The sequence below is a fragment of the Marmota marmota genome, unplaced genomic scaffold (assembly GCF_001458135.2).
Source record: "Marmota marmota marmota unplaced genomic scaffold, marMar, whole genome shotgun sequence".
Taxonomy (NCBI): domain Eukaryota; kingdom Metazoa; phylum Chordata; class Mammalia; order Rodentia; family Sciuridae; genus Marmota; species Marmota marmota.
In genome coordinates, this window is record NW_026000005.1 from 34,276,015 (window position 1) to 34,284,954 (window position 8,940).

The 8,940-nt window shown below is 44.8% G+C and overlaps 1 long non-coding RNA gene across 1 annotated transcript; it reads left to right on the plus strand.

Moving 5' to 3' along the window:
* The first annotated feature begins 6,652 nt into the window (after positions 1–6,652).
* On the plus strand, positions 6,653–8,677 carry LOC125618351. Its single transcript, XR_007349640.1, has 2 exons — positions 6,653–7,647; positions 8,297–8,677. It is a non-coding gene; the product is annotated as an uncharacterized LOC125618351 (long non-coding RNA).
* Positions 8,678–8,940: the final 263 nt, after the last annotated feature.

The following is an 8,940-nucleotide window of genomic DNA, read 5'->3' on the forward strand; positions in this document are numbered from 1 at the left end:
TGAAAGATAAAGAATGGTTGTAATTAGGATGCTCTGTTTGTGTAATAAAGGGATGCTTATGTGTGCACATTATATTTCTGGAAATATATAAAAGATCTGTTGCTCCCTGAGAAGGGGAATGAATGGAGTCTTGGGTTTGGAGAGGGACCTATATTTATATCACATTTTTGGTGCTATGTTTTTTATGATCATGCGCATGCATTCCTTTTTTGTCATGAAGAACTGGTATATTAAAAGAAAATGTGAAATATAAAAAAACACAATACAAGATGGTACATGCTTAATGATCAGGTGAAGCAGTAATTAAGATCTGTCTTGAAGGGTTCAGATTTGAATTGCAGTTCTCCCCAAATATTAAGCCTAGGATGGTAAGCAATTTACTTAATCTTTCTAAACCTCAGTTCTCTCATCTGTAAAATAGGGTAACCGTAGTATCTACTTTACGAGGTTTTTAAGCTTACATTTTTGCAGTGAAGGCAAAGTTAAGTATATAACTCGGTGGATATAAGTTTTAATTTCTTTATAAAATTCTTCATGAAAGTGAAATCACAGATCGTTAAAAATAATGGTAAGACCATGGATCCTGATTTTTCCTTTTAGAATATATCATTTGAGATAGATAATGACAGGTCTAAATTCCAAAGACAGTGGGAGTGGTGTTTACCTAAGAGGCTTCTAGAAGCTTTGGAAAAGGGGATAAAATAGCTGAGTCTCTTGAGAGACAAAGCAAATTTGGTGAGGCTGCACCATGAGGCCACCCCAGGCATGGACCACAGTGTGGGCAGAGTGATGGGAGGAAGGATCGGGGAGCCTGATAGACCACGTGTAGTCGATCCGGCAGGAACAGAAGTTTCCTCGTGAGGGTGATAAATGGAGACAGATATTTTAAATTAGGTTTTGAGGGCCTTAAAGGCCAAGCCAAAGATCTCAGACTGGGTTCTAGAGAAATGGAGAGGCTGCAGGTGTGAAGAAGGCAGTCACTTCAAAGCCCAGTGGCATAGAACAACCATTTGTCACGCTTACAAATTCAATGTGTCAGTGTTTGGGACTTGGTTCAGCAGGAGCACTTTGACTGCTCCCCAGTGTCTGGGACCTCAGCTAGAAGACTTGGAAGTCAGAGGTGGCTTGGTGGCTGCGGCTGGACTCCTCTGAAGGCTTGTCTGCTCATGTGTTTGCATATGATGCTGGCAGTCAGCTGTGTCTCCAAAACATGCTCTTGGCCTCTCTGCTTAATCTGGGTTTGCTCACAACACAGCAACTGGGTTCCAAGAGTAACCAACCCAGACAGTCAGGAAACGGTGCTGATGCCTTTTCTACCAGCTTTAGAACTGCGGCAGCATCCTGTCCACTGGTTTCGTCATCGAGGCAGTTACAAAGCTTTGTTCAAACTCAAGGCAAGAGGAAACAGAGACCGCCTCTTGATGGAGGACCAGAAATATTGTTGGGAGCACCTTTGCAAAATAAAATCTGCTGCAGAGTGATGTAACAAAAGCCATTTACTGAAAACAAATAAAAGAAATATTCATTGAGCATTTGTGAAGTGTTAGAGACAACTCTAGAGGCAGAGAATACGGTGATGAGCAAAACCAGACATGGTTCCACCTTCCTGGAGGTGGTGGGGGAGGCAGACATGAATTCATTCATTGAACAATGTAGAATTTCAACTATGGTAAGGAGCAAGAGGACTCTGAGCTCCTACAACAGATTGTGAATTTCATAGTCAAAGAGGGAGAAAAGGTTTCCCTAGAGACATTTGGGCAAAGAACGAAGGGTGATAGAAGCAGAGTAAGTAAAGGCCAAAGGAAAAGGGCTTTCCATGTACACGTCTCAGGGCAGGAGGAAGGAGGTGTACCTGATGGCTCTCTGTGTGTGCAGTCGTGGGAGAGAGGACCGCGGCAGTAAGTGTAAGTAGCCGTGGGGCAGACAGAAATTTCGGAGAAAGACTCAGCTAACTGAACAGGGAAGACATAGGAAAGGCAAAGGGTCAAAAGTTTCTAGAAAATGTTAGTTCAGGATGACAGGAGGATGCTGCTACCGTGAATTGGGGTCTGGAAGGGGCCGATTTGGAGAGGAAGACCTTGTGTTCATGCTGAGAGGTGTTGAGTTTGGACAAAGCTTTGTTACCAAACAAATAGCAAAAAGATCAGGAGCTGGCCTGTTTATCTGACCAGGCAAGGGGTGGAGCTCTCTCTGTATTTTTGAGTAGCGGATGTAAAAAGGACACTAAAGCTGTGGGAATGGGGGAAGCGTGGTAGATCAAGAAGGGACTGGACTGGGTTTTAGGGAATTCCCATGTTTGAAGGGAGAAGGAGGTTGGGAAGCCAAAGAAGGGGACAGTGAGAATGGCCTGGTGCTGAAGAGCTGTACCTGGGAGTTTAAATGGAAAGTGGTAGGAGGAGCCTTCAGGAGGAGGCTGTGGTCCAAGTGCCATAGAGAGCAACCAGGGCAGGAAACTAGCAAAAAGCCCAAAGAGAAACCCTAGGGGTCTTGATGACCTGGCCTAAGGTTTTGCCAGACTTCTGGAGACAGAAACAAGCAGGAAGGGTAAGCCAGGGAAGGGGGGTGGTGAGGAAGTTGGGGGCAGGCAAGGGAAGTGGCTGGATGGCTTTGGTACTGCAGGAGGCACCAGGTGTGAGCTGCAGGAGGTCAAGGGGAAGCTGGTTAGGATCTGGGAGTGCTGCTCTCGGGAGGGGACCAAGCATTCAGCTGAGGACCAGGAGTGTTAGACATTTAGGGCTTTGCATCTTCCTTGGCTGAAGATTTTCCTACTTGTTTTTAAGAAGGTGGCCTCAAAGGGTCCTGGGTAAGGAAACCCTGCCATCCAGAAGGGAGTGAAGCCATAAGGGATAGATTTGTGCTTTAAATCCAGGCCTGGCCAAGCAAGTAATGTACCTTGGTACCTGGAAACAATTAGTCTGTATAGAATTTTGTCTCAAGATCTCCTGGTAGTGAAAAAAAAATTTTTTTTTTTAAATTCCCAAGCTTTCCAAAGGCCTCTGTTAAGCAACTCTCAGAGAATTCACAACACCATATTGACTGATCTGTTTACATTCTCCCTTCCCTTAGCGAGGCCTCTCCAGGGTGAGGGCTGCACATTGTTTTTCTTTAACTGCCAGACCTGGGGTATCAGGGCCTCAGAGGTCAGAGAAGTCAGGGCCTTGTCTTCCATTTCTGAGAGCCCTGACATTGATTTAAAATGCGAACAATGACACAATAAGTTTATGAAAGTCATGGCCTAATTCAAACAAAGAGTGAAATGGGTTAACACTCTTACCACACTTGCACAAAAATGAAACATACTTGTGCTACTCATTGATGACAGACTTATTGAAAAAGTATTATTCATAGTGGAGAGTCTCCACCTCATCTCGTTGGGAGCTGATGTCAGCATCTACACTTGAGGCTGTGAGGCAAATGGGCCTCTCACCACGGAGGCCATTCCAACCACCCTTCCCAGTCCTGCCTGACCCCAGCTGGATGTGTGGCATGTGAACGGCACTGGGTGCACGTTCCATTTCCCCTACTTGGACCACAAAGCCATGGGCATGTCTTTGGATCCCTGCTTCTCCTCTTTCTGGTCTTTGCTCCAACATGGCCTCTGTGGAGAGACCTTCCCATTCCCCTCACTCTTCAATACCTTTCTCTACTTTTATTTTCTCCATTGTACTTGCTGTCGCCCAATATTCTGCATAGTTGGCTCTTTATTTTTTTCTTGTTCGGTTTCCTTTTAGAACATAAGCTCTAGGAAGCTTAGTAGCTTCCTAGTAGGTACTAGTGACTCCTACTAGGTAATCCTAGTGGGTAATCCTATTGGGTACTAGTGTTCATTTCCTAGGGCTACCATAACCCACCCCTGCCCCCCTGTCAAACTGTGTAGTTTAAATAAGAGAAAGATGTTGCCTCACAGTTTAGAGGCTAGAAGTCTAATGTCAAGGTGCTGGCAGGATTATTAGGTCCTTCTGAGGGCTAAGAGGGAGAATCTGTTCCAGACCTTTCTCTTAGCTTGTGGTGGCCTCAGACATTCCTTGGCTTTTAGGTGGCATTCTTCCTGGTCTTCACATTTTCTTCCCTCTGTATGTGTCTGTGTTCAAACTTTCCCTTTTTATAAGGACACTGGTGACACTGGTAACACTGGATTAAGGTCCATCCCAATGACCTCGATTTAACTGGATCATCTGCCAAAAGCCTATTTTCAAATTAGATCACACTCACAGGTACTTGAGCTTAGGACTTCAACATCTTTTGGAGGAAGCCATTCAAACTTTAATTGTAACAAATATTTGCGGAATAAATAAATGAAGTCACTTTCTTGATTTGGGATGAAAGCAGACCATTTGAAGGCAGACCTGATCTTGACCATTGGTGGACATTTAATAGGCATCCGCAGAAGATGGAGAAGGGGGACAAGGGAAAGAGGGGGGCTTCCCGGAGCTGCTGACTGCTGAGAGGTGGAAAGGCAGGAACTGTCCAGCCAGATCTGATGGGGATTCCATTCACACCCAGCAAAGCAGAGCCCAGAGCAGATCTCAGAGGAACCAACCAGAGGGGCCTGCATGCATTTCAAGGAATCTGAAGCCAGAGGTTACAACTGGGGAGCAATACCCAAATGGAGAACAAGGAGGCAGGTTCTGAAGGGCTGAAACCCACATGAGGGCTGGTAGCAAAGAGGACCCAATTCCTCTTGATTGTTGGTTTAAGGTCCCACCTGGACCACAGGTGGAGATGGGAAGCAGGAAGCCAGTGCCCTGTGTGTGGGCTTGTGCTGAGGATGGAACTCTGGGCCATGTCACCTTCTTGCTCTTAGGCTTCAGTATATGCTTCCTTTCCCCTTGGCTGCTTTTTCTCTGGATAAAAGGTACTTTTGAGCATTTCAACTTTTTTATTGGCTGTCCTTGGGAGGAAGGGAACTGCTGATGGGAGACCAGTTGAAGGTGACCCAGGGCCAGGCAGCAGGCAGCCCAGCGTGAGATGAGAAAGAAGTAGGAGCAGAGAGCGTAGACCTCATGGCTGAGTGTGGAGCCTTTCCTAGTTGAGGATTTAATTTTCAAGATACGGAAGCAGAAAATATAGCCCAACTTTGGCTTCCTGAAGATGTAATGTCACTGGGCCAATGTTATGGTTTAGATATAAGGTGTCCCCCAAATGCTTATATGTGAGACAATGTAAGAAAGTGTAGAGGTGAAATGATTGTGTTATGAGAACCTTAATCTAATCCCTAATCCTTGATGGGGATTAACTGGGTGGTAACCATTGGCAGGTAGGGTGTGGCTGGAGGAGATGGGGAGATGGGGGCACACCCTTGGGGTTTCTGTTTTGGGTGTGGGGAGGGGAGCAGTCTCTTTGCTTCCAGGTTCCATATCCTGAGCAGCTTTTCTCCACCATACCCTTCTGTCATGATGTTCTGAGACCTCTGACACGGTGAGCCTCAAAATAAACCTTTCCCCCTCTAATTGTTCTTGTCAGGTCTTTTGGTCACAGCAGAAAGCAAAAAACCAAAACCAAACCAAACCAAAACAACAACAACAACAAACCTGACTAAATAAACAAAAAGCCATTACATGCACTTACAGAGCGCAGGATGAAGGAACTTCATTTGGTTCAAGGAGCAATGGTCAGTCATCTCCCAGCAGACGTAGGGGAAATCCCTGGGATACAGAGCTAAGTGAGCCAACTGGTAGAGGAGACAGGCATGTAAATAAAAGTTTTGTCCCAGAGAAGTGTCAAAAGAGAGTCTGCCATTATTGTTTTCCTTGGGTGGCCCAAAAGTGAGTGGCTTAAAACAACAGAACTGCATTGTCTCATGGTTCTAGAGGCTAGAAGTTCAATGTCAAGGTGTCAGCAGATCCATCATTCTGACTCCTAAGAAGAATCTTCTTGCTCTTCTGGCTTCTGGTACTTAGCAGCAATCCTTGGTGCTCCTTGCTCACAGATGTGTTACTTCAGTCACATGGTATTGTCTCCTGTCTTTATTTATTTTGACGTCACTCATATTGGACTATACTAATGGCTTCATTTCACTTGATTACCTCTGTCAAAGTCCTATTTCTGAATGAGGTCACATTCCCAGTGCTGGGGCTTATGACCTCAATGTGTCTTTTTTGGGAGGGTGCAGTTTAACTCATTGTCCTGTAAATAAGTGACCACCTGAGGGTATGTGTATATAACAGGCAGAGGGTTAGGAAAGTTTTCCCAGAAAGATCACTGCAGAAGGAAAAGCATCTCAGGCAGACAGGACAGCAAAGACGAGAAGAACTAAAGATGGAAGACACTGCCACTCTTGGGATTCAGCTGTGTCACAGGCATGATGTTAGATGCTACATGATCACACCTATTTCATTGTGTCCTTACTACCCTGTCTTGATAAAATGAGACATGGAACCAGGAAGGGTCTGCCCAAGATCAGACACAGTGTGGCACCACAGTGGAGAGAAGAACCCGCACCTGCACCCTGTGTCTAGTGACTTATCTAAAAAATGGCATAAAACTGAAGTGATTCGCAGGTAGGAGAATGTGGGGGGTAGGGCGATCTCTTGGATGGAGCCTACTCCACCATGGAAATTCTTCTGGGTCAGACATCTGAGAAAGGCCTTGGACTGACGTCTGAATCTCCAGAGAAACTTGCTGAGCTTCTGGAGATTTACAGATCCAAGCAACTGCCATAGTGATCAGAGTTGGGTTGTCACACCCCACTCTAGGACTTGGCTTACTCTGTGCCCTTGGGTAGGGCAAATGCTGCTCCTCATGAGAAGACTAGCTATCAGTTTTCTGTGTGTCCTTGGCCTTGAGGAAAATAGGGACAGCCTGGTGGCTTGACTTTCCTACTTCTGTGCCTCTCTGCCAAGTGATTAACTACCACATACAACCTCCAAAGACCTAATAAGTACTTGGTGAAATAAATTCAACAATCTAAGCTTCTCCAAGAGGTAGTGGGGAGAACTCTGTCTTTGGAGGTGGAACATGGGTTTGAACTTGGGTCCTCCTACTTACTATGTGCTCTTGGCTATGTCAGGGCTGTCTCTCAGTTTTTTCATTTAGGTGCTAACCTCACTCACAGAGTAGTAGTGGGTATTGAATAAGACCATAGATGTGTTTTGTTAGTATTATAGTGCTGTATATATGCAAATTATTAACCATAATTTATACACTTAGGACTTTAAAAATTTTTTTATATGTTGATGGACCTTTATTCTATTCATTTATCTATATGCCATGCTGAGAATCAAACCCAGTGCCTCACACATGCCAGGCAAGCGCTCTACCACTGAGCCACAACCTCAGGCCCCACTTAGGACTTTTCATGGAGCTAAATTAGACAATCTCCCCTGTAAGCTTTTCTTTCCCAAATAGGACCCTTTGAAACAGGTTGTCAAACTATGGCATAAAAGCCAAATCTTTCTAGTCTTAGTTCATGGTCTGAACAGAACATAAGAATGACTTTTATATATTTAAGTGGTTAAAAAAATCAAAAGAATAAATAATATTTCTTTCTATTGTTCTTGGTACCAGGGATTAAACCTAGGGGCACCTAACCACCGAGTCAGAACCACTGTCCTTTTGAGATGGTCTCACCAAGTTGTACAGGACCTCACTAAATTGCTGAGGCCAGCTTTGAACCTGCCTCAGCCTCCCGAGTCGCTGGGATTACAGGTACTTGCCACTGCAGCTGACTTAAGAATAATATTTCACAGCACATAAAATTGATATGAAAGTCAAATTTCCACGTCCATCAATAAAGTTTTGTTGGCCTATAGCCACACTCATTCTTTGTCCTGTGGTTGCTTTTACTCTACAACAGGGAGTGGATGGAGTAGCTACCCTGGACCCTGTGTGGCCTGCATACCCCAAGATATTGACCACCTAGTCCTTTACCTAAAAGATTTGCTGACCCTGCTCTAGAATAACAAAACCAGGCAAATAAAACTCGGAGCTACACCCCAGTCTTTTTATTCAAATTAGCTGTGTCCACATTTCTTAAACCTTTAGGTCTTTGAGGAGTTCCTGCAGCCCCAACTTCCCAGAAATTGAGGACATCAGCCTGGACTGTAGCTTACACAGGGTAACAAATCTCTCCCCAAGACAGCCTGTGTGCTGGGTGGCCTGAGGCCTCTCCTGTCAGAACTGAGGGATAGACGAAGGCCCTGTTCCCTTAGGAGAGCTGCAGCTGTCTGAGCCCAGAGCCACACAAATCCTGCCTGCTGCATTTTGGCCATTGAAGTTGCCTGTGTGTCAGCTGGCAGAGTGCTTTGCCTAGTGACAGGTCTCCTATTTAAATATAATCACCTTTTTATATCCACAGAGCTCCTGAATGCCTGTCCCCACCCAGAGCTTTCCCTGATGATTGAAAACAGCTAAACCAACAAATGGCATTATCTCTTCTGAATGGACTCAGTTTATCACCTGGACAAGCCCAGAAATTTTAGTGCTGAGCTTCTCTTTGTTGTAGCAACAGGTGCTCAGGAAGGGAGCAGGGGCGGACAGGGGGAAGGATGGGTTTAAGTACCGGAATGGGGCAAGAAAAGGAAGGTTGTGGAATGCTCTTTGGGGGAGATCTTTGGAAGATGAATCAGCTTCGCTACTCTGGAATGAACTGGAACGGAATCCTAGGGGTGACAGGTTACATGATGATCTTTCAAGGTTCTGGAAAATGTTCTATGATTAAACTGAGTATTCTATGAAAGGAGAGGTTCCTTTTTTTTAAAAAAATTTTTGTTTAGGTAATGGTGGAGATTGAACCCAAGGCCTAAAGGAGAGGTTCCTAAAGACTTTTCTTGCAAAGTTCAAGGAAACAAAGATTTTACGGGAAGATTTATTTTTCTTTATATTTTTTAGTTCTGCATATAAATATCCCTGTAGCCTAAGCTAGTTTAAGTATCCAGAAAACAAAGAAGGAAAGGAAGGAAGGAAGGAAGGAAGGAAGGAAGGAAGGAAGGAAGGAAGGAA